This window comes from Gallus gallus, chromosome 1 (genome assembly GCF_016699485.2).
Source record: "Gallus gallus isolate bGalGal1 chromosome 1, bGalGal1.mat.broiler.GRCg7b, whole genome shotgun sequence".
Classification (NCBI taxonomy): domain Eukaryota; kingdom Metazoa; phylum Chordata; class Aves; order Galliformes; family Phasianidae; genus Gallus; species Gallus gallus.
The window spans coordinates 145,414,416-145,438,899 of NC_052532.1; the positions used below are offsets into that span (position 1 = coordinate 145,414,416).

Genomic DNA, 24,484 nt, shown 5'->3' on the forward strand with positions numbered 1-24,484 from the left:
AAGGGGAGCATGAAAAATCTCAGAAATCTTCTCAAAAATATCACAATGTGATTTCTCAGTATGTGTTGAGGATGTAGCATTTTCTACTGAAACAGGCTTCGGAAGAGACAGCACTGAGACCTTCCTGAAGGAGGACGTGCCTTCCCTAGGAAGCAGGCACCAACACAGCAGGGCACATGGGGACCACTTCTGTGTCCAGTGTATTCATGGCCACATCCCAGGCAGCAGCCATACCTCACCTGTTGTAGAATCATAGAATCGCTAAGGTTGGAAAAGACCCACAGGATCATCCAGTCCAACCATTCGCCCTTCACCAATGGTTCCCGCTAAACCATGTCCCTCAACACAACGTCCAAACGCTCTTTGAACACCACCAGGCTCGGTGACTCCACCACCTCTCTGGGCAGCCCATTCCAGTGCCTGACCACCCTTTCAGAGAAGTAGTATTTCCTAACATCCAGCCTGAACCTTCCCTGGTGCAGCTTGAGGCCATAAGTCCATCACCTATCCCAGGAATGTGACGGAGTACTGTTTGGAAAGATACAGTTTGAGTGGGAAGTAATACAAGGATAAGGGAGAGGACAGAAGCTGGGGAAAAAAATACAGGAGGAACCAAGGAACATAGGAGTTCAAGATCTTGAAGCAAGAGCTCAAGAGAAGGAAAATGTGGGAACAGAAAGAAGGAAAGTGAAATGGCTCACTATGGAAATGGCTCATTATGGAAATGGAGGGAAGGAGGAAGGATAGAAGGGTCATCATGGGGAATAACAAAAAATGATGGGCGTGAAAGAAAGTCAAAAGGGAGAAAGAGAACACAGAGGAAAAAGGGAGAAGGAATTTTAGAAGGAGAGCAGAAGAGAATATGGTTACAAGGTGAATAGATTGAAGAAAAGAAGGGAAAGAAACATAGGATTTATGAAAGAAAACACAAATAAAATGTTCATAATAAAAAAGCCTCAATAAAATGCCTGTCACGCTACAGGCCGTTACTAACACCACAGTCCACTCTGACCACTTGCTGCAGAGCACATCCATATAGAGAACACTGGGACCCTCCAGCAAGTGTAAACTCTGTCCCTCCAACTTCAGTTTCTGTTCCAAAGTACCAGACAAGCTGCCCTGCTAAAATCAACAGGATCTCACCAGCCTACAGCATTTGGCACCAATTGGGTTTCTTATCCAGGCAGAAAGCTTTGCTTTTTGGTTTGCTCAGGGGGTTCAATTTGTTGTTCAGTTGTTGTTAAATGAAATAAATTCAAGGACATTTACTTGGAAAAGATATTTAGCTCCAGATCTCTTCTTTCAGATAAGCATTACTTCCTTTTTGCAGAAAGGCAGCAAGACATGGAGGAGTGGGAGCCTTTTGCCAATTTCATATTCTCCTGAGATAGCAGGAAAGAGCCTGTCAGACTCCAGATCTGCCTTCTGTTTTACATCATTTCTCCTTTTCCAAGTTGGCAAATAAACCTTCCCGGTAAAAATTACAACAATAATTAAAAAATCCTTTTATGTACCAAATAATGCAAAGCATACAGGTGCTAGAAGAACCACAAAATCCTGCCCTGATATAAACCAGTGAATTGTTCAGCTGGAAAACAGGAGCTTTTTATTTTCACTTCCTAGAAACAAAAAAATATGCTAGTCTGACTTTACTTATAATATTGCGTAGTATCTGTGTAATGGAGAAGCTGAGGCTTCCTGGGCATGGTATATTTATGCTTCTATAGATAAAACATATAAAGATCTAAGATCTCATCTTCAAGAAGTCATGTCTGCAGTAAAGTCACCTTCTTGTAAAGAAGCAGAGTCACATCCACAGTCCACCCTATGTGGTCCCAACACAGATCTCCAAAAGAACTACTAAATTAACTCAAAAGGAGTTAGAAGTTTTCTACTTAACTCTTTGAGAATTAACCACCCCATAGTATTCAAAGCTCTTCAATAAGAGAGATATCAAGAACGGGACTTAATTTATTGCTGCTATTGTCTATGTTCATAAACATGATCCACATATTTTTCTATATATGCAATGGCAAGTACTAAAAAGTCAGGAAACCCTCAGTTACACCAAAGCAAAATTGCAAAGTACACAAACTCTACTTTCCCAGCAAGTCAGTATTTCCCAGCAAGTCAGTAGAGGTTTGCTAAATATACTTAGTTTTATGAGTTCAACTGTTTACAACAGTCTGCTTAAGAAAAAACAAAAAGTAAGAAGATAAAAAAGAATCAGGAAAAAAAAAATCCTCCTTGAGGCATGAGGCAGTTGAAGATCCTCCTTCAGGTCGCTAATAGGGCAGAAGTCTTACTAAATGTCAGAAAATATGAACCTCCCCAAATTCAGTTAAATGCAAGAAATCAGGTGGGATAAAACTCACTTTCAGGACCTACCTACATAGTCCCCAAAAATGACCTGTTGGATGCTTCATGCCAACGGAACATCTTGAGAAGTTAGTTTTCAAAATCAACATGCAAAATTTTGCAACTCTGCAGAGACAGCTAATTTAGCCAACCATAGAAGCATATTCAAGTAGACCAAACTCTCTAAGCCCAGAGAAATACTACCGCCAAATTTTAAGCCCTTGATCCAAAGCAGATTGCTACTATAAATTTATACACTTATACACAAGCACAAAATCATTTTGATTACTTCTGGAGACCCTGCAACAGACACCAGGCATGAAGAACTTCAAGCTGAAGTTTCAAGCTCTGGATGGGAGTAGTAGGAAATTGAGAACAGCTGCCTCAAAACATTAGGCATTGTTAACCATAACCATCACAAGCTTCACTCTCAACGACACAAGTCCACAAACCAGCAACCATGTCTTAACCATGTATTGGTCTCACTCGGATTCTCATGATATTCACCGAGTTCCAGCTATTTGTCCAGGAGGTAAACTTATCTGTAAGAAATATGACCATCAGCTTAGCCATCCCCTTTGATCTGGACTTATTAGTTTCAAACCAATGATTTCAGCAGGGACAGGCAATATGGGACAAAGCAAAACCATACCCAGAAGTGCAGGATATTCCATTAAACTCAAACACAAGAGTTAACGATGTGTCCTGTTCTGTGGATGCATCTTCAGTGCTAGTGACATTTGCCAAGGAAACTCGCTTTGCTCTTTGCTGTGGTGAGCCAAAACCTTGTGGAGAGATTCCCTGTACAAATCTAATATGTAAGGGATTTTTCCATATGAAGCAGAATCATGCTGAGTTACATATTTTACATATTCATCATGGAAATACAGATATTCAAAGACTGACAGCTATTGAACATGACACCTCACCCTCAAAGCCAGAAACAAGTATGCAAACCCCACGAAGCCCTACCTCTGAGTTGCAGCTGCATAGTGGACTCCAGTTTTAAGGCACCCAGGACACGGCTGTACAACCAGGTTGCACATCAGTCCAACCTTTGGTTGGAAGATGGTGCGCCTTTACTTCAGCTTTTCACCTACTCCTCACTGTTACATTCCTTTATATGTCATTTTTCCCACTATTTGTGCTTTAAATAGCACCCCAGGCCTTCAAAACAAATAGGAGCTGCATATCAAATGACTGCCACAAACCCACAAGCACACTCCAGCACCATTTAAATGCCACATACCTGCTGTTTCCTTGACTCCCAGTACCGCTTTCTGTATTTCTCCCTCAGGTTCTCTGCCAAGAGGCTCAGGAAAGTGAGGCTGCAGTTTAATCCTGGGCTAAAGGCGGGCATAAAGCTCCACATGGCAGCGTGCTGATCCTGCGTACTCTCTATCGGTTCACGTTTGTTAACAGTCTTTCTAACGTTGACTTTGTGCCAGCAGATTTTCTGACAGCTCACAAACTGTTCATTCATAGCACCTCACGTTACCTGCTGGATCAGCTACAGCCCGCATTCCCAGATGAGGAATAGAGTCAAAACAGCAGTAAAAAGCAGGCACAAGCCCTGCATCAGGCACGCCGGCTACCTCAGCAGAGCCAGGCCCACACCTCCATACTTGCTGGGCCTGGCACCACAGTCTGCGTCCTGCTCCCTTCCCGGCCCTCCATCTTCCTGCTGCAGCCTGCCTGGCTCCCAGATGCAAGGCCCTACATTTATAATGCCGTATCAGACAGAATAGGCTCCCCGTCCCTGGAAAGTAAGGCTGACCAAGCTGGGTTAAGCCTCTCTGTGAAAAATCCCCCGCTAACCAACAGAGAGAGGATATTATTTCGAAAGACGCTACTGTGAATGGATGAAAATTATTCTACCAACAAGCAATATGACAGTGGGCATGCTTGTTAATCACGTCTGAATATATCATATTCTTAAAGATTTCTGTTTGGTAGATAAGCTTCTCTCACTCCACTGGCCCACCAGATTAGGGGACAAGACTAGAAAGCGATAAGCAACGTAGGCATATCCCTCATCAGTGAGTACAGGGTCAGTTTTATACTCTTCTTGTGAACCAGTTTCTAAAGTCTCATTCATATTTTTGATACGTAACCTAATATTAGAGCATCTACTAAGATTGTGCAGCGTATCAAGTTCAGTAACGTCCTAGCCTATTTCAGGAGAATTAAAGTCATAAAAAGCATCAGGCAGGCTGCTGGTTCATTTCTCAGCTGTTGTGAAGTCACAAAAATAATATTCTCAGCCTACAGGAAACAGCAGAAAACAAGAAAGACCTTATGAAACAACATCTGTTCTTTGATGGGAAATACGAATGGAAAACCTTCCTGCCATTTTTAAGAAAAAAAAAAAGAAACAAAAACATTCAATTGTTGTAGAAAGTGATAAATCCATTTTTTCCTACAAATTTCAAATGGCATTTTGAATGTTTCTTTAATCATTTAGACAGTTCCTCCCCCCAACGCTTCTTTGAAAAGACAGTAAGCGGCTTCCATTTCTCATTGAATAAACCATTATTGCTCAAATGAAGAAGGAAACACAACTCTCCTATCAGGGAGGAAGGCTGATACTTTGAGCAAGTGGCTAAGAGCCAAAAACACTAAAAATCTAATCCCAGTTCCTGTATTAATTTGACTTGAACTCTACTGAAGTCAACCGTGTTCTAACTTACAAAAGAACCATTATTTATGTCATTTGCTTGAGTTGCAGATAACTTTTTCTACACCTCTCTGTCTGTTATACAACTACAGGCGAACACTCGTCACATGCAACACAAATGGAAAATTTGCCAAGAGCCAATTCTAACCATTTCAGTTAAGCTGACAGAAATCCAGGGACAGGTTAGAAAATGCCCGTCTGTTTCATTTGAACTGTGCATAACCTCCAAATATCAGTTTTGATGAATGAGCCACGTTCTCCTTGCTAAGATCGCTAATGCGCCACGTTGCTCCTTCTGGTGCTCTGAGCTTCAGGTTTCTCAGTACGCTCCATACCACTTACAGCATAATGCGGGGCCTCTTATAAAAACCTGCTGCGTGCTTTGGAGCTGGCAGTACAACATAACACCACCAGTGTCCTCTGTCCCCTGGGAAAGAGGTGAGGAAAGTGTGCTGCCAGCTGTGAAACAACAGCCACAGCTCAGGACCTCTTCAGCCATCCCTTGCGCTACCTTGGTAATGGACCGTGAAGTATTTCTGCTGAGGCTCGAGTCTCCAGGTGACTGGAAGCCATAGGAGTACTTTCTAACATCACAGTGTTCAAGAAGTCAAGCCGATTAAACCGATACTTATTGTGCTTCCGTTAAAATGCAGTTGTAGAAAATAGTTATTCTTCTAACAAACACTTGGTTTTTATAATGATTTTAAACCTGCTCCACTGAACCTTCACATTCTTTCTTGGTCCTCATCTTCTTTCGCGGTCCGTAACTTAAACGCTTCTTGTTTTCAAGCCCAATGAAAACAGTTTTCGTCCTCAAGCTGCACGAATTCGTACATAACATTCTGCTCCCACCTTGACAAGGGGCTAAAGCAAATCCTGTTTCTGTGCCTCTGGGAGCAGAGTTAATCATCCCTGGCAGCAATGACGTTATCACTTGGCCTCTGGTGGACACGGGTGTTTTGCTTTTGGCTGAGTGCACCACGCAGCAGTTATTAATCAAACCTGGTTCCCCAGGGAAGGGTACCCCAGAACGTTAGGAGGTCCTACGCACACCCAGCTGCAGAAGTACATCGATGTTTTTAGGACTGTAAACATATTTATAGAAGAGCGTGTATATATGCTCTGAAATTTTTATAGTCCTGGACTGGCGTGGAGCGAGTCCATGATCAAGTGACTGCTCTCACCTGCCAAAGGATCGGCAACACGCTGTTACAAAGGAGTGCAGTTTTAAAGAGCTCAGGCTGCTGTCAGTTTTCTGTTTTCTCTTCTCCAGTTTCACACTAAGCCCAGAAGACAGAACTCTTACAAAGATATTTCTTGATGTCACAGGCAGTATCCCCCTCCAAGGAGAGACGGGGCAGCTCTGAACGAACTGAGAACTCCATGTAAATTAAGGAATGTTGAGCTTGCAAGCTAGAAATACACTTAAGACAGCCAATAGCATTATTAATAATATATTCCAACAAATTACCCAGCTCTAGAAAGCTGCATGGCACAGCCAAAAAAGCTCTGGAGGAGAGTGTAGCAAGAGCACCATCTAATACTGTTAACCTCGACCGTCTCTTAGGCAGTAAATCCATTCTGACAAACAGATTCCCTGCACAAGCTCCAAGAAACATCACCATCCAGAGGTATCTGCATCTCCACGCCACTTTCTCCATTCCCATTTTAACTGAGGATACTAAGGTATGTAAGGATGACCTTTGCAGATCAGTTGAAAACATCCATCTAGCCCAATATCCCATCTCCAACCATGAAATTGGGCCAGCAGAGCATGGCAACTGCAGGAATATATTCCTACCTCTTACTGATGCCTTTGTGTCTAGCAGATCTTATTGGATTTTTCTTCCATGGATTTGCCTACTCCCTTATTGAATGCTGCCCTGTCAGAAGTGTCTTTCAGCATCACGTACACAAAAAGTGGGATACCGAGAGGGAATCTGACTGGTTTCCAATTGTTGACAAAAGATTGGCCTCTCTGAAGGAGAGAGCTGATATGGAAGGAAACCCATTAAGATTTCAGAGATGCACGCATGTTCTAAAACAAAATACATTGCTGTGAAGTAAGGTGACTAACAAAAAAACAACCCTTAACTAAATCTGTGTTATTACTGCCTTTTTACTGCTCCTGAATGTGTTAAATCTTTTCCTTTCACTCTCAGTGGAACTTTGAGAAGTGCTTTTAAGAACTATCAGCACGGGAAGAAACACCAAGATCCCTTCTGCATCTCCAGATGCATTATCTAAAAGCAATGCTGTGTTTGTAAGCCAATGGGGGATCAGAGAGAATAAGGAATACCCAAGAGCACATCTGAAAGATCCAAAGTTTGGCACACTGATTGTGCCCTGCCAGACCATTTCCTAACAGCCTCAGGCACATTTTGGAGGCAACTCACTGCAATAGGGAAGCCCCTACAACAGGAAAAATAAATAATATGTATATTGTATTTGCTTCTCAAAGGGCTATGCAGGCAATCTTTTACCAGTGCCCATTTAAAAACAAATATTCAATTACCCTTTCTCTCTCCATTAGTGGTGAGCATGTAACATACAAACACAGTTTTATTTACTTCCAGAACTAAAGAAATCATCATGAGGTTGAACGTATGCAAGCCTTTTACTTCTTACATATCTCATGGGACGTACTGCATAGCTGGATTAAATGTATATGTCAGAGTACTTTATATCTTACAGCAGTTAAAAAGATGGAACAGACCTAACTTCAGCGTCACCTATGGAGTATGAGACTGTTTCCAAGTACCTTCAAAAGCAATTCTATTATATCTTCATAAAATAATTAATGCTTTTATGCCAACATTCAGACAAACAGCAAAGGTTTTAAATAACCTAAGCTGAAACCTTTCACTGAAAGCCATTACTCAAAGAGCCTTACTCATCATGAAGAAATGTTGGTTTCTTCAAAGAACGTTTGCTTGTTTGCTTCCACACAGCACCAAAGAGAGGGAGAAAAAGAAGGTTCACTTGGTCTGTTCTGAAGATAGCGTTGTCAGTGAATCATGAGTTCAGAAAGAGAAGGCTTTTTCTCAAAGATTACTTTTGCAACTGACAGTAAAGCAACAACAAAGTGCTCTCCTCAGAGTACTTGCAAATCTGGTGAATTTCTGTTTTCCAGGAAATCCCGAAAACCTCTATTTCATCCTGAACCAAAAGGAAGCATTTACAACTGGAAGAAGTGCACATGAAACCCTTGTTTTTTTCTGATCTGATGAAATTGGGATTTGATCTGCAGCACTGACCTTTCTTTTTGCCTGAGCACTGATTAGGAAGTGCTGACCCAATAAAAATGGGTCACATTGATCTTGGACCAAAAAGCTCCCCACCTATTGGCACTTCAAGAAAGTTACTTTTTAACCCAGTTTTAGAGAATAATTCATTTTTTTAAAGTAAGTAATGGAAAACAAAGCATTTATACAGTGGGTAAAGAGGATACACGGGAACAAGCTCAAGAAGTTTATCAGCCCATAGTGACAACACCAGGTAAATTTATACTCACTTTTCCTGCCACGTGCTAAGTTCAGCTGTTCACAATAGTGAAACGGGACACAAATGACTTCCAGATTTGTGAAAGGAAAAAACTTGTTAGGCTGTTGTAAAACCAACTTTCATATGGAGTATTAATACTCCTTAGTATTAATAGTCTTTATATACTGAAGAGTATTAATACTCTTTAGCACAGAGCCTTCTTTTTTCATTTCTGCTGGCTTTGGAGCTGAGGTGAGCGTGGAGCAGGTAACAGTACTGACTGGGTATGCAGCAACAGTCCAAGGTTATTTGGACAGTCCAAGGTTATAAAGAAAGACCCACAACACACCCTTGCTTCAAATCAATAGACTCTTATGAAAACAAAAATCTCAATGCATCCCAATGCTTCTGCCAACTGAAGGGTGAAACTATCAGAGAAAGAAGTATTTTAGCAACACTGAAACAATTCCACCTGTGTATTTTATTTTCATATGGTAGAACCATTATATTGTAACTGAAATATCATCACGGATAAGCACACAGCTCTTCAGGAATACATTATAAATCGTTTCTTGATATGGAAGTTGTGAAAGTTCTTTCATCCTAGGGAAACGAGGAATTGCAGCATTTTTTTTCCATGAAAATTTCCACTAAACTCATTTCCCAGAAATGTTTTGATAGAGCACTTTTCCAGCCCTTTGCCTACTATACATCTGCTTACCTGTAACTACAGAGATTTCTCTCTCCTGCTGAGACTGCTAAGCACAGCCTGGTGTTGGTGAGCACTTCCAAAGCAATGGATACACTCATGACACCGAGTGCAAACAACCGGCTTTTGGCAAGAGAATGTTTTCTGCTCAAATTGCAGCACAAGATTTGGACTGTTTAATATAAGTCTCAGCAGTCTCGTCCTTTTCAAAGGTCTAATTTGTTTGTTGTATTTCAAGCTTAGTCCCAAATGGGTATCTGAATGAACATTTGGTTTTGCGTTCTATGGTTTGCATTGCCCTGTGTAACTTCCCTGTTAAACTGTAACACAAAAAAAATCCCCTTAAACTTGCATAAGTCTCACTTTGATAGACAGTACTGTTCTTGAAAGCACTTTTTATTTTGCCTTAAAGAATTTTTTCTGTGTTACAAGGTCAACAAACAGGACAAAAACATTTTAGATTTGGTCAAACAAACAACACCAAAACCATCATTCTGAGATAAAACATCGCCTGTTTATAAACATTAAGAAAATGGACTGCTGTGATTTTACTTCTACTTCAGAAAACAAGTCTGCAAAAAAATGACTTAATAGATTTCTGTGCTGAGTGGACTTAATTTTTATGTGGTATTTGCTTAGCTTGTAAAGAAGAGATTATATCTCATCTGACCTCCAGCCTGTATACATGTACTGATCCATGACACTTAATGTATGAAAAGAGAAGAACTCCTAACACACTTCCAGGACAAAGCAAGCAGGACACGAAATATAAAACCAGACTAGAAAATAAAATAAAATGTAAATCTACTAACTTCCTCTCAGTCAGAATTACGCCCTCAAGTAATACTGTGCAACTTCATGGGCTGCAAAGTATACATCACCAATATTTGGATTTCACAGAGACATTCAATCTATTACAACGTGTAAACTCTGGAAATCCTGAAAAACTATTCATAAGGTTCTTCTACATGTTTATCCCTTTGTCTATCATCTGAAATAGTAGTAACCATGATACCACTTTAATGGAACTGAATAGAATTGCCTGTCCACTACCGAAAAAGCACTATTATACTCTGAGAGAAATGAGAGAAAGTTTTTGGCTACAGTGGTATTCTAGTTTCACACGTTTGGGATGTGTTAGAAACATAGTTCACTCCATTTACATCTTAAAATGTTTTTACTTAAGTTTAATTATTATAGTTGTGTCATGTTAGATGGAAATCCTCAATTTAAGATCCCCCCCCTTCTTTTTCTTGACTTCATTATTGTCTCACTTGATGAGAAAGGAAAAATCTGAAGAACAATCCTGCCACAGCATAAGGCACAGCACAATCTGTGTGTATGAAAACAAATTTCATAACTAAAGCACTGGAGTCAATGAGGGAACATAAATCAAAGAAGTTCACCATTTCTAAATCAGTGAAGCAGAAACTTGTCTGCTGTCTCTGTTCTGTTCAGTACTTCTTTCAGGTAATTATTTTTACCTTCCAGATGAAGTGTTCCCAAGATGAAAAACACCGTATTTACCTTTCCCCTAAGTAAAAAGTTATGTTAACTTTTTAGTGTTTGATGACCAAGAAGAACGAGATACGGTTGTCTATCTTTACCAAAGCAGATCATTACTAATAAGTCAGTTTTAATATCCTTTATTTTCAAGAAAATAACCTATACTGATTCCTTTCATGAGAATCCTTAAGTGCACAGATCTACTGCAGAATTCTCCGGCAGTACAGCTAATTCTCACCCACATCAATGGAAGCCTTAAAACTTCAAGTGCACATCATAAAGCCTTAACATCTACAAATATGTTTACAGGAAACTATCAGTTTCTATTAAAAGTTACAAATCTGACAACCGTGGCAAAGAACTGAAAAAAAACACCAATCCCCAAAAGCTCAGAATTAAGCAAAATGAAAGCAAATGATTCAGTTATCTTTATAATCGGATGATTATTGTGGGACTTAGCTCTCATGACGATAAGAATCTTACAGATGTCAAAAGGAATTTAATTAAAAGAAGTAAGTAAAAAAGCAAAGTACTTGCAGATGGCACGAAGGCTGAAGTCAGAGCAGAAGTTCTGGGTCAGTGAACTCTATGAGGCTCCCCACCTCAGCAAGCTCACGTGGCTAAATAGCATACTTCTCATAATGAGCTCTGATATTTGTAATGATGGAGTTTACCAACAGAGTATCCTCCGCTCAGAAACCAGTGACCAAAAACTGAAGTCACATGCCAATCAAGATCTATATTCCTGTCCTCAGCTTACCCTTTTGCCTTCTCCATACTGGGACTGCAACTCCTTACAAGCAGCCTAGTTCTGAAACTAGGCCTAAAGCTGATCCTCAAGGCCTCCCATGAGAAAGTCAGCACTCATCTCTTATTTCAAACAGATTTCAGAGTCCACAGGCTCGCACAACCTATGTTGAGGCACATAAACGTGATCCTGGTGACTGAAAAGCACCATCTCCTCAGTCGCCCTCAATGCCAAAAGAGAAATGGGCACCTCCAAGGAACAATTCAGGGCCTAAAGGCATGAATGTACATCCTGCAGGCCCCACAGAGCTGCAGACCACTCTCTGCAGAAAAATCCCCATGGAGAAAGGCAGCGTGCCACTGCCCTGCTCTGCAAGGGGAGCAGTAATCGGCTTGGGAAGGCAAACTGGCAGAAATAGGCACTGGTTCTCAGGCTGCAGCCCCTCATCTTTGGTTGTTGGGTCATGCTCCCCAAGAGACTGGAGAGAGAAGGAAGGATAGAAAGTAGGAAAACAACAGGAAGGTGAAAGGGAACTGTATCCCTCTTGTTCTACAAGAGTCCAGCCACTCCCAGCTCTGTGGATGAAGTCCATGTCTGTGAGACGGATGTAATTCCAGGTGTGGCCCTCCAGCTCCTCCCCCTGGGATGGATGCGGTGGCTTCTTACCACTTCGGACATTTTATACCAAGGATTAAGCTGCCAGCTTGTCCCCTGCTGGCATTTCTACTTCAAAGAGTTGCTGCCGTAGATTGCAAAGCCTTTGAAAGTAGCCCCATCACAAAACATCCCCAGCATTAAATGAGGTCTTAAAAAAAAAAAAAATAGAAGAAAAGGTACTGGCTTCCTAAACATTCCAGGACAGTCACTTTGAAAGGCCTTCACGCTTTGCTTTTAAGTATTTCCCCTTCCCTATCCTTCAAAATTATCTCAATAAAGCAATCCAGAGAGCAACTGAAATACAAGGGAACTGAAAAAAAAAAACACCCGTGAAAAGTTTTCTAACACATGTGCTATGGCTTCAGGAGAGCACTGCACTGTGCTGCTGCTGCATGCCTAGCATCTCAATGAGGACTGCAGCTCTGCCGTCGGCGGCACCAGCAGCCCACACACAAGTGTCCTCTGGCACAGATACCTCACCACAGATAAAAGTCTGCTCAAAAACACCGCACAACAAGCTTCTGTGTTCCTTGTGACTGTCTGCCTCACTCCCCGGGCCTCCCATCTGCTCTGTGATGGAGGTGGCCTTCAGCCCACCTCCATCAGCCTGAGGGTCTCTGCCTCATAGCACTGGGCCTTGCACTTGCTGGCTACAGTAGGAAAACCAGCACAGCACTTCTCACAGCAATACAAGGCAGGGTCCGAGCCATCAGCGAATACAGCTGTCAGGAAAAAAACCCATAATTGTCACCACAACGTTTCAAATAAATAAAACGCAGGGCTGTGCTAAAACCTTGAATCATTAATGGGGCACTACCTGCACGTGTGCCAGCTACCCATGTGAGAGGGAGGGACAGACAGAGGTGTCTGTTTACAAAGCAGCACAGATGTAGGAGTGAAATATTTATGTTGCTGATAATAACAGCACCAAAAAAACACCTAGAAAGGGGGAATGGGTAAGGAAAAAAAATGGACTAAGGCTAGGCTTTGATGTCCGACGGCACAATCACTTCCCCCACCTCAGTGTCAAGCAGTTTCCTGTTGAGAGCTTCCAGGTGAAACTGTTAAAAGCAAAAAGCAAAACAAAACAAAACAACCCACAACCAACAACAACAACAAAAAAAAAACACCACCATACATATCCATTTCTTGAAAGTTTTATTCCAAGTTCTTGAAAATAAGTGGAAATCTTGCCACTTTGCAAACTAAGGGTTAGGCTAAGTTCAAAAACACTGTCCCAAATAAATACTGTAGAAAATATTTTGTGTAAAATAGAAAAGAACCATGACAGGTTCAGGAAATGGGTGCTGAGGAGTAGGACTTCGAGCCATCTGGTGTACATCCCCAAAGCTCGAAAACCACATTTGAGAAAGCAAAAAAAAAAAAATTCTTAGAAAACCAGGGGAAATAAATTCCATCTGGATAGGAGAAAATCTTAGATGGGGGAGAAAATTATTTGCTTAGCCTATTTCTTGAAAGCAATCACCAAAAATAAATAAATAATAAATTGAGAATTTGCCTTCAGAATCCACAAAAAGAGGGGAAAAAAAAAATAAGCACTTTTCTGAGTTCCAACTTCATTCCATAAGTCTCCACAGGAAAAACATTTCTGTATTTTTCCTTCTGCGTATTCTCTAATTCTGCCCATTGCTCGGCCTGCTGTACTCTCTGCAGGAGGAAAGATTTCACCAGCATATGAGCCTCTCTACCGATTGTTGGCTTACAATTCAACAAGGCGTGATACTCTAATAGTCGTGAAATGGTGTGTAACATGCACTCACAAATACAGTGTTTTTATTACACGTATGTGTGTGTGCATACATCTACACCCAAACAGAAAAAGAGAAAAAAAAAGAAAAGCACTGTGCAGGTTTGTGCATCATTTGCATTTAACCAGAACTACAGCCAAGCTCTTCTAACTTGCATCGTTGCTGGTACCACAAGCCAGCCAAGCAGCTCCTGGGCCAGGCTTATCGCTCCAGGAATCCTACAGGTCTTCTGCTACAGCAGCCAGCTGAACACTGGCATCTCTCAATAGCTTTGAGAACAGCAAAAAAAAGTCCTCCACACGCTATTTCTTTGCATAATTACAACATATACTCTTTGTATTAGTTATATATGCCTCTAATCTCCTGTTGGGCATGCTCATGAATTTCCACGGTCTCAAACTCCTTTTTTAGTGCGCCCAAAACATTGAACTAAGAACTTTACATCCCTTATTTAATGCAGTTATTTACTCACGTGGAGTTTAAGACATCGGTAAATTCTAGGAAGGCAACATATGATTTTTAACCTCGAGCACCCTCTACCCCCAAACAGAGCTGAAATGTTTGTTTTTAAAGGAGACTTTGGACCCCGTATATCAATGACCAACAACTGTCATTGCATTTGCTAATAATGGATAAGACGATTAGTTTAATTAGTCAAGCAGTTAATGCTACTATTATTTGAACTAGTTTTCAGCTTTGACGCCCTCTTAAAATGAGTTTTATATTCCCCAGGCTGTAATTTCAGCCTGTTTACAGAAGGTTACGTAGCACTGGTTCGCACTAGTTGACCACAACACACTGTGCTAAAGATATCAAATTAGCTTCACAATCAAAGGCTGTAAAATGGTTTTAAACAGCAAACGTACTAACAAAATCTAAAGCAGGAAATTATATTCTCATTTGGTACAATCTTGTGAACAGTTGTGTGTTTGTACAAAAAAGAGGAAAAAAAATCTTTGGGCTTTAAAAAGCATTTATTCCCTGAAAGATAGAAGAGAATATTCATAGTCTGAGAAATTTCTAGTAACGTTGGAGATTAAGGTATCATTAATAGTTATTATCTGAAAATTTTGTTAGACACATCGCTAATGTTTCTGATTTAGGAAATAAAACGATACCTGGAACTGGAAATGAGGAATTCCATTTGAACCCTAAGTCTTTTTCTCACCTCTCAATGGCATAAAAGAGAGAACATTCACAGCTTCTTACAGATAAATACAGTACAGATAATTGCTGACATACTGGTGAGCTACAGAGAAGAACACTCATCCACAGCAGAGATGACTTAGCAGACCTGAGTGCCTGAAATCCCATGCAATATTAATAGCTACTTTTCTTGCACAGAAAAAAAATCCTTGCAGCATATGACTACTGCAGATTTCTGTAAAATGCATGTGCACAAATGGAGAACTTTATTTCCTTTCATAAACATTCTGCAAACGCTACGCTACATCATTAGTAGATTTTATCTTAGGAAAATGAAGAAACGAATCCAATACTGAATAACTGTTCTTTGAGAGCAGGCAGACTGAGGGATGAATGCAAGTTTTCACCTTGGCATTAAAGCCAATTCTATACAATGTCACCTCAAAGATATGAGAAAACAGTCATCTAAGTTATTTGACAGTCTCAAAATGTGAGACTGAAAAGATTTCCGTGCAAGTTATGCACGCAAACAGTTTCATCTGCAAAAAAATAAGAAAGTAGCTCGCACTCTATGTCTTGCATAAGATTATTTGACTTCTAATTATCAGTCCTTGCTTCACTTGCCTAACATACTGTGCGCACAAACATTACATTTGAACATCGATAGCAATCAACTGTGAAACGTACATATTCATATCCTATTAATAATAATGCTCTACATCCTGACACGTTTCACTTGTTAGCAGTTGGAAATTCTCGGAAGATCCATGCAGCTGCTACGACTTACACGAGCGCAGGGTTTGTGTGTTACTGGTTCATAAACTGGAGATGTATCGACATCCCAGCCCCAGGTCTACAGCGAGCACTGAGCCAGATAACGGGGAATCTGAATCAGCCTCTTCTGAACAAAGTCTGCTGTGAGGAGCTGGGCCGTGACATAGGGAGTTTTGCACCCATGCCCTGTACTTCTCCTTGAAGGAGTGGGGGTGAAGGAGACGGGATGGGGGCACTGTTGGTCTAGCAGGGTCTAACACAACACTTTTTAAATTAGCTGAAGTTAAAAGATTTTTTAGATTACTGGAAGTTTTTCTAGGCAGTAAAGAGTTCTTATACGCCGTTTCTACTTTGAGACATTGATCTTCATTCCTCCTCAAATCACACGCTTAAATTTTTCTACCCACATCTTATCTGAACAAAAATATTGATATATAACTAACGTTCACGGGTATTAGAAGAGAAATAAGATTATAGCATTTTCTTGCTGTTTCACCATCTGCCGATCTTTTATTTAAAGTTATGTATTGTATATACAAACTTGATGCTGCTACAAGCACACCTGAAGACAGCATGCTACATCAGGTAGCTAACTGGGTGGGATCCTGATAGGTACTGAGCTCTGCCAGCACAAATGGCAGTCTAGGAAAGTCCAAGAGGCTTCAGCATGTCACGTCACAGGATGAGGCAATGTTCTCAGACCCTTCCAACAATACAGCGGCAAAGTTTGCTTCCAACATCTAACAAATAACAATGATGAATAATACTACTAATTCCTCAACCCTTCCAAAATTGAACAGACTTCTGCCTAAATAATCATTCTCTCCAGAGTGCTTAACGTAAATCTTCTCCACTGCTTCCCGAGGCTCCTCCTCACCAAGAAAGTTGACGCATCTCAGCACAGTGAAATCATTGCTGCGAAAGCCAGCCTGCTCATTAAATTATTCTGCTAGCTGTGTCTCCTCTCATTAAAAATGCACACAGATCAGATAATTGCAGCACGTATTAGTAACCTTGTTTTCACATAAAGATCCCGTTCTGTTGCCAAGACAAAGACCTGGAAATAGCAGGGGAAATACTCAACTGAACTACGTTACCAGAAACTAACAGCTTGCCTTCAGGAACACAAGGAATCACTGCGCAGCCCAAAACGCCTGGACTTCTTTAATGGAGTGAAACGCTGTAAGCTTACCTTACCGCTCCTTCACGTCCCAGGCAGACCATCCTGGCTTTAGTTAAAGCCTCTGATCAGGAATTATTTAGATGAGCCATCCTAATTCACATAAATCTTCAAACGTATCTGCTATAAACTTCACAGATTTCCAGGTTGACTCATTCTCTTTATTAAGGCTAGGAAGCACTGCTAGGCGACAGCCCGGCTAAAAATCCAATTAGGGTACAGCACTTCTGAAACACACTGACCTATTTCTGTTATTTGCTCGTGTTATTTTTAATATGCATCTACTCACTAGCTGCTCCTGAAGAGAGCTGTTTATGGCGTAAACGAAGTCCCTCTGAAAGCAAGTTGGCATAACACCCGCATATTGCTCCCTGACAGCAGGTATTCACCGGTGAAATCTCGCCTGCCCGACTGCCCCAGGCAGCACAGCCGGTATGCAGCACACTGCAGCAAACTCTTTGAACACTCGACAACAGACGACAGCCCTCCTACCTTGTTCAGCTCCGTCTATTCGGCACGTTTCCAATGTGAACAGAAACATCTGACATCCACAAACAGCCGCGCCTTTCCCATCGCATCATTGTGATGAATGGATGTCACACCAAGCGATTAACCGTCCATTTTTTTTTTTTTCTTCTATTTTTTTTATTTTCCTTGCGCTCAGAAAGCCCTGAGCCTTATCGGGGGATTTTTCCTCAGATGATGAAGCAAAGACACAGCCTAAACTCTGTTGCTGGAGGACTGCAGCCCTTCCTTCTCCCAGAGCCCTCCCAGCATATGGCAGCCAATCACGCCCCGCATCGTCAGCCCTGCCGCTCTCGAACCCACTGGATCGGGGTGATTGACACGGCAGCACGGCGCTCCCAACGTGGAAAAACAACACGTCCATGCTGATGAACCAGGAATCTCCCTCGCGCAGGAGAGGGCTTCTGCTGGCGAGGTAAAGCTATACCTCCATGAAGCACCACATGCGGCAAAAGCAAACAATTCCCCTTCCCTGCATCACAACGGTAGATCGGTGCCGGCTTGAACGAGGATTTTAAAAGCTTCTGCTGATCATAAAGGCATGCACAAACAGTATTACTGCAACTGCAGAACTGCAGCGATGCTGTTTCGTTTGGAAAGGTTTGCCATGCACCAGAAACCAAACAATCTCCTTTTTATTTCAACATACAGCAAAACCGCACTCCCCTTCAGCTCGCAGTGTTCTCACTCAAATACTGCATGATCCCACTGTGCAGCGCGCTCATTTAGCAGCAACACACACAGGCAGCATCTTTTGGAACATCTGAGACCAGGTGCTAAGGACTCCAGGTATGGGATGCTCCCTGATGAGGACACGACCTATTTGGTGGTGTTTTAATACCCCTGGCAGACGGATCACACAAGCAGCGCCCACGCCCCAGTAGGGTGAGCGGCTCCCCACCGATGCCCATCAGTACTGAGGTTGCGATACCAGTTGCCACTTATTTGGCCACGGCCAGGGCAGATCAGTATGCTTGGGACAGAGGGTCTGGTGTTTTCTCACACATTTGGCTTTAGTCTTAAACCAAAAGTGCAATGCAGCAAAGGATTACTGAACATGAGTTGCAATTAAGAAAGAATACAAAAAGGAGCTTAACCGGGAAAGTCAATCTTCATCCAAAAAGGGATAAAGATTGCAGTGCAATACTACTTCAGACAGTAGTTAATGTAGTTCAATCCCTTACATAAAAAAATGTGTAAAATGTATCTAAAATTCCACTGAAAGTTTAAAAATATGAATAGACAAGAGGAAAACAAAGCCCTCATTCAACTGGCAGCTCTGTCCCAAGGCCCCATTGTTTCCTATCGCCTGTTTTGCATATTATAAACGAAGCTTTCCAAAATCCATTACCCTGCCATCCCGCAAGCAAAAACTCTCCTTCAGGCTTCATCGTTTCCCCTCCAATTTGTCAAGGTCTGCCCCTTCCAGCACTGCAGGCCCCCCTACCGCAGCCCCCTGCCGGCTGCCCCTCGCGTCCCCGCCATCTGACCATGACACACTCCTCCTCTCCCTCCCCTCCTCCACTCCAGCAAGTTCAGGCTTCTGCTGGCTCCTGCTGCTGGCTTCTGCCTAGAGACTCCTACAGGGCAGCCCTCCCTCTCTGCTGAATCACCCCCTCCATTCCACTCTAATATACAAAAACAGACAAAAATAACCCTAAACAGTTGGTTCCAGCAGGCCTCGAGAGACTTGGAGCTGGGTCGCGCTGCTGGCAAGACTGGCGACTCCGTCTGTGATCGAGGTGGCCCAGTGCGTCTCGTTGGGATTTTCCACAGTCTTCTGACTTTGCCAGACTCGAGCTGCCTGTGTTAAAATTTTCCATGCTGGACATCTGCTGCAGGATTTATTTATTTTTCTGCCAAAACGCAGTTTGCCCGTTTCTGAGACAGGGCTAGACAGAAACACGTTGCTCTGCCATTCCTATAACCCACTGACCGGAGAACTCTGCCCCCTCCCCTCGAAGGGCAGTCCTGAAAATTGGCAGTACTCTCTTCACTTTTTCTTTTATTTTTCAAGGCTACACCTTTTGCTATTCTTACGAAAATATTTTCCTATCTGATAAAGCTATGGGACCTGCCAAAATGGTGCTGATATATCATCGTATTTTTCCTTTTGAGCTCCGCAATGTAAATCCACCACCTCCTCTGAATGGCCGTATGTGGCTGGAAAGGCACCAGGCCCACAGTGCGACCGAGCGTGTAACGGGCTCAAGTTACAGGAGATTAGCAGGATTTCCCCTGTAACTGCTGCTCCCATCTGCCAAAGACCAGACATTGGAAGTGACAGCAGGAAGACAACCTCGTCTGTTGCTTGTGTGACCCTTTGGCTCGTGCCCCACGGATGTGCAGGAGACAGAGCCTTGAGACAGCACTGCAGTAGGGTGTGAGAAAGGCCAAGGGGACCAAGATATGGCATAAAGCTTGGCAGTAGAGGTGGGATGGCAATTAGAGTAAAGGGAGAAAGAGAAGCGAGAGACTGAGTCTGGAAATCCTGGGTCTGGTTGAGCAAAAGGTTACCACAAGGAAGCAAAAAGTGATTGAGCTGGGTGAGAAACAGAGCAGCCAGCACCAACCACCAGCAATTCCAGCACAGCCAGGAGATGAAAGATGACATTGAAGCAGGGACAAAGCGGTGATGTGGAGCCTGGTGGCCCCAGAGCACTCCAACGGGTCCAAAGAGGAGGATGAGCAGCACAGACACAACCACTCCACCCACAGAGGAACTAGCCCTGCACAGGGGAGATGCAGGCCAGTCATGGCGCCCAGCCCAGGCCCAGGAAGGCCGCAGCTCTCTCCTTTCCAGCAGCACACACTGCCATGGTTCTCCTTTCCCTATGAACTGATGTGGCAGCACACAAAAAGAACTTCCATGGGTAGTTAGTTTCCTTCTAAGAAGCTTGCAAGTTAACTGCAAAAAGGAAGTTAAATAAATCCAGACAAGTTTGCTGCAAGCTTGGGGCTTCAGGTGAAGTCAAAGCGTGGTTCAGGTTCTCCAAAATCTTACACCTAGGCCTCTACAATTACATATGCAAAACCAACAGCCACATGCTCACCTGGATTCTTGTGTGGATGATTACATTCTAGTTCTTCCCTTGTCAAGGGATCAGAAGCCTCTCAAATCACACGCTGTACATGTCAGCCCCTCAGCCAGACTCTGTCAGAAAGCTCAAGAGAAAATATGTAATCTTCCTTAAAAATGGTGTTTGAATAGCATGCAGCAAGGCATGAGTTCACAGGCTGGGGAAAAAAAATGTGTATTTAAAAATACAGTCTTCTGTACATTGAGCAAAGAGTTCCAAGTGATTGATCTGAATTTGAGATGTAGCCATCCAATCATGCATTTTTCACATCAGTTACAAATAAAAAGGACAGGATTTCAATTTTCAGATCTACTTATGCAATTGTGTTATATATTTAATTGCAATATGACAAAAATCTTAGAGAAGCAAAGAAATTCTAATGTCAACTCAAAAAAGTTGAACAAATAAAGGTACATTCTGAACAAAGAAAATACCATCTGCTCTGTTTCACAGCCTCCTGTATTTAATGATTCAATGTAAACACACTGCTAAAGGTGACTCTTACAACTTTCTGAAGGGTACAGACGTAGCATTCCCAGAAAACCGGACTATTTTGGAAGTAATAAAGTTGTAGTAAAATGGATCAAGCAAAAACTGCACTTTTTTTTTTTTTTTTTTTCCTTTTTTGCTCTTCATTGATAGCTATTAGAGCTAATAGTAAAAACCAACAAAAGTTGATTTAAGCAGAGTTGTGCAAAAAGAGTGGACTATAGATATCACTAACATTTAACACGACAAGTAACTTACGCGATACTGACCACAGCACAAAGAAGATTTTGAGCCGAGCATAGATGACCTACAGCAATGGTGACATTTAGGTAAGTTCAGCAACGGCAGGAACAACTTCAAAACTTTCTTGTGTCAGTAATACTCTTCCTACAACAGCTAGCACCAGCAAAATTCAATCTTAGTAGCTATGATCTGAACGACAGCAGAGAAGAAAATTCAAGGCAGCTGCCAAGAGTTTAAATCTAGACACCTAGACCTATTCACAGGCAATGTCATTGATGCCAGTCTTTGCAAAATACCTCACTATTTCTGAGGCACTGGGGCTGAAGTGATGGCAGGAATCATACTAAGTTACAAAAACAAGATCTCTAGTACTGCCAAAACCAAAGATAGTGACAAGAAGCAAGTATGCTTTCAATAGGACATTGCTAAGTCAATTGTTATTACTATTTTCTAAGTATGCTTATTATAAGAACTCAGAGTCCAGGATTTCAACTGCTTTAACATTCAAGTACCCGGACTTCCCAACACCTCCCTAACCCAGAAAACCTTGAAACGGATTGTACACAGACATGAAAACAGACTGTTCTAGTCTCACCATCTACACTGAGAGAAATATGAAACAGTAAGATATCACATAAGCGAGCACAAATTCAAGTCAGAGGTTAGGATTCACCTTACCAAACTTGAGGTGGCTTCTGGAGGCCTTCCAAATCCCCTCCTTCCTCTCACTGGTTGTGCAGGCAATTTAAGCCATGTCCAAACTACGAGCTCCAAATGCACGGGTTCAGGCATACACCCTGGCTGTATCCTGACTTTATTCTGGGGTGACACCAATTCCCCACCGGCATGAAAACTGAGTATACGTGCACTCTCCCCTCTTGTGGCAGTTGCAGTTGGGAAGGGTAACGAACATGCCAGACAGAAGAGAGCTGCAGAACACCGCAACCAGGTTTCATAGCTGAATGTTTGAGAGACATGGCCTGGGTGCACCAGAGGACTTAGCTGCTTCTGAATGTAGCCTTATGCACTTGGCTTGAAATATACATGACCAAATATAAACAACCACATCTCAATGAGTCACTCTACTCCTCCTTTCTCTTTATAGTCACTGAGGAGAAATAGGCATTTGTAGGCTGTGATTCATCATATACTAAAGTAGATCTTCTAAGTGATTCTTCCCTATCCTCGAAACGTTCTGTCTCTGTTACCTGAGGTGGCCACCCTCCTATTAACTCCTTTGTTACACAAATAAAAGGTGAAATCATACCACAGAAGAAGCTTTATTAAGAACCTAAGAACTTAAGGCACTGAAGTTACATGCTCTAGATAGCACTTTACATTTTCAAATTAATTTCAAGTAATTAAATACATAATCATATGTCTTAAGAACACGTGTATGTTGACAATGCACAGTTACAGCTTTGGTGTAAATCCTCAGCTTCCTATAAGCACGTTCCAGTTATGCTGCTATATAAGCTACACAAGCTTGTTCTCTAAGCTATGCTGAATGTGTTCCAGGTTTTCTTTCCCTGACTGAACATCAATCCCTACACTCCCCCATGCCTTCTTCCTCTGAACAACTGATTGACATCAAATTAACCTAAAAGGAGTTAGACTGAGTTAGACTAAATTCTTTATGATTTTCTTTTAGGTTCTCAAGGGAAATGTTTTGGGAGGGAAGGTTGGTAAAACAAATGATTTCTTGCTGTTTCTCACTGTATAAGCACAGTAATATACACTGGCAAAGTACCAAACTAGGCAAAACAAACTGGCAAACCACCTATATTAACTAGCTCTTTGAATGCCAACTTACACTGAAAACAGTGATTCTGTTTTTCTTCATGACACCTAAAAGAAAGCTGAGGATTTTGAAGTCCACTGATCTGAAATATCAAATCATAGAAGCGTTAAAATAGAATCACAAAGATTGGAAAAGACCGCTAAGATCATCAAGTCCAACTGTCAACCCATCACCACCATGCCCACTAAATACTAACATTACAAACATTTGGTGCCATCTTAGCTTCCCAAGTGAGAGCCTGAGTGGCCACTGTTGAAAAACAGGGCCACTGGTACACCCTGGGTTGTAGCTGCCAGCCTCGTACAGTTATCTCGGACATAAAATGGTCTGTTGTCATTTTAGAGAAATCCTATATTTGAGTATTTGAACCCGCCCAAAAACCTAAACAATTTCCTCAATATGCATCAGAATCACAGAATTGTAAAGGCTGGAAGGGACCTCTAGGGATCATCGAGTCCAACCCCCCTCCCAAAGCAGGCTCCCTAGACCAGGTTTCACAGGTCGGCATCCAGGCATCTCTTGAATATATCCAGAGAAGGAGACTCCACAATCCCCCTGGGCAGCCCATTCCATCCAACTCTTTCAGAAAGATTTAAGAGTTGCACCTTCATCAAGAGCTGCTGAACTCTACTCAGAAGAGCAGTTCTATGAGTCAGAAGAAATCGCATGGTAAAAGCATTGACACTGCAAGCAAGATGTATCTTCCTCCTTGCTAATTGGCTTCATGTCCTTCATTTTGTACAGCATCTACCACAACCAGGGAATTAGCTGGTGAAAGTCTTGCACTGTGCCTGTATGTCTTCAGCATCCAGTTGGAAACAATGCCAAGGTGCAAGTCACCACTATTCAGTATTCCTTAGCAAGACCATTGTGTATTGAGAAGTTCTTCCATTGCTGATAAAAACACGCTCCTTCCTCCTCAGTTCCCGCCATGACTAACTTCCTCCACAGCTATTGTTCTAGCCTCATATTTGGAGTTGCTCCCGTTCAAACCTACAGCAAGAGGAAACCACTTGATAAATCACCTTGTCAGAGAACCTAATAGCCTCATCCCCAGGGTCACATAGGAGAAGTCTCTCGTATTTCAGAGCACAGAGGTGAAGGCTGCATAAAAGAAACTTCTGCCCCTTATTTGGAGAAGCTAGAATTTGGTGGCTTCCCGTAACAGCCAACCTCTCAGGAAGAAACAGAACTAAGATTCGTCCTCTAAAAAGTTCCTAAATTACCAGAAATAATCCTTCACATAACTACCTGAAAAAACAAGCCGATTCCAATTATGTTTTTTTTTTATAGGTAAACCAAGTATTTTTTTAATCTGCTATGAAGATTCAATTATCAG

General features: G+C 42.0%; 1 protein-coding gene across 27 annotated transcripts in view; it reads right to left on the reverse strand.

The window, feature by feature from the left end:
* Window positions 1–24,484, reverse strand: part of MBNL2 (muscleblind like splicing regulator 2) — a 107,125-nt gene that overhangs the window by 74,180 nt on the left and 8,461 nt on the right. For 7 of the 27 annotated variants that reach the window (XM_040699538.2, XM_025150253.3, XM_040699514.2 and 4 more), the window contains exon 1: window positions 17,500–17,768. The exons of 11 other annotated variants lie outside the window; for them this stretch is intronic. The gene's annotated coding sequence lies outside the window, so the exon portion shown is untranslated. Of the gene's footprint in view, window positions 1–3,330; window positions 3,484–17,019; window positions 17,476–17,499; window positions 18,977–20,585; window positions 24,139–24,484 lie in introns of those variants that run through there. 9 more of the 27 variants (XM_040699560.1, XM_040699526.2, XM_040699478.2 and 6 more) reach the window with 5 other exon arrangements.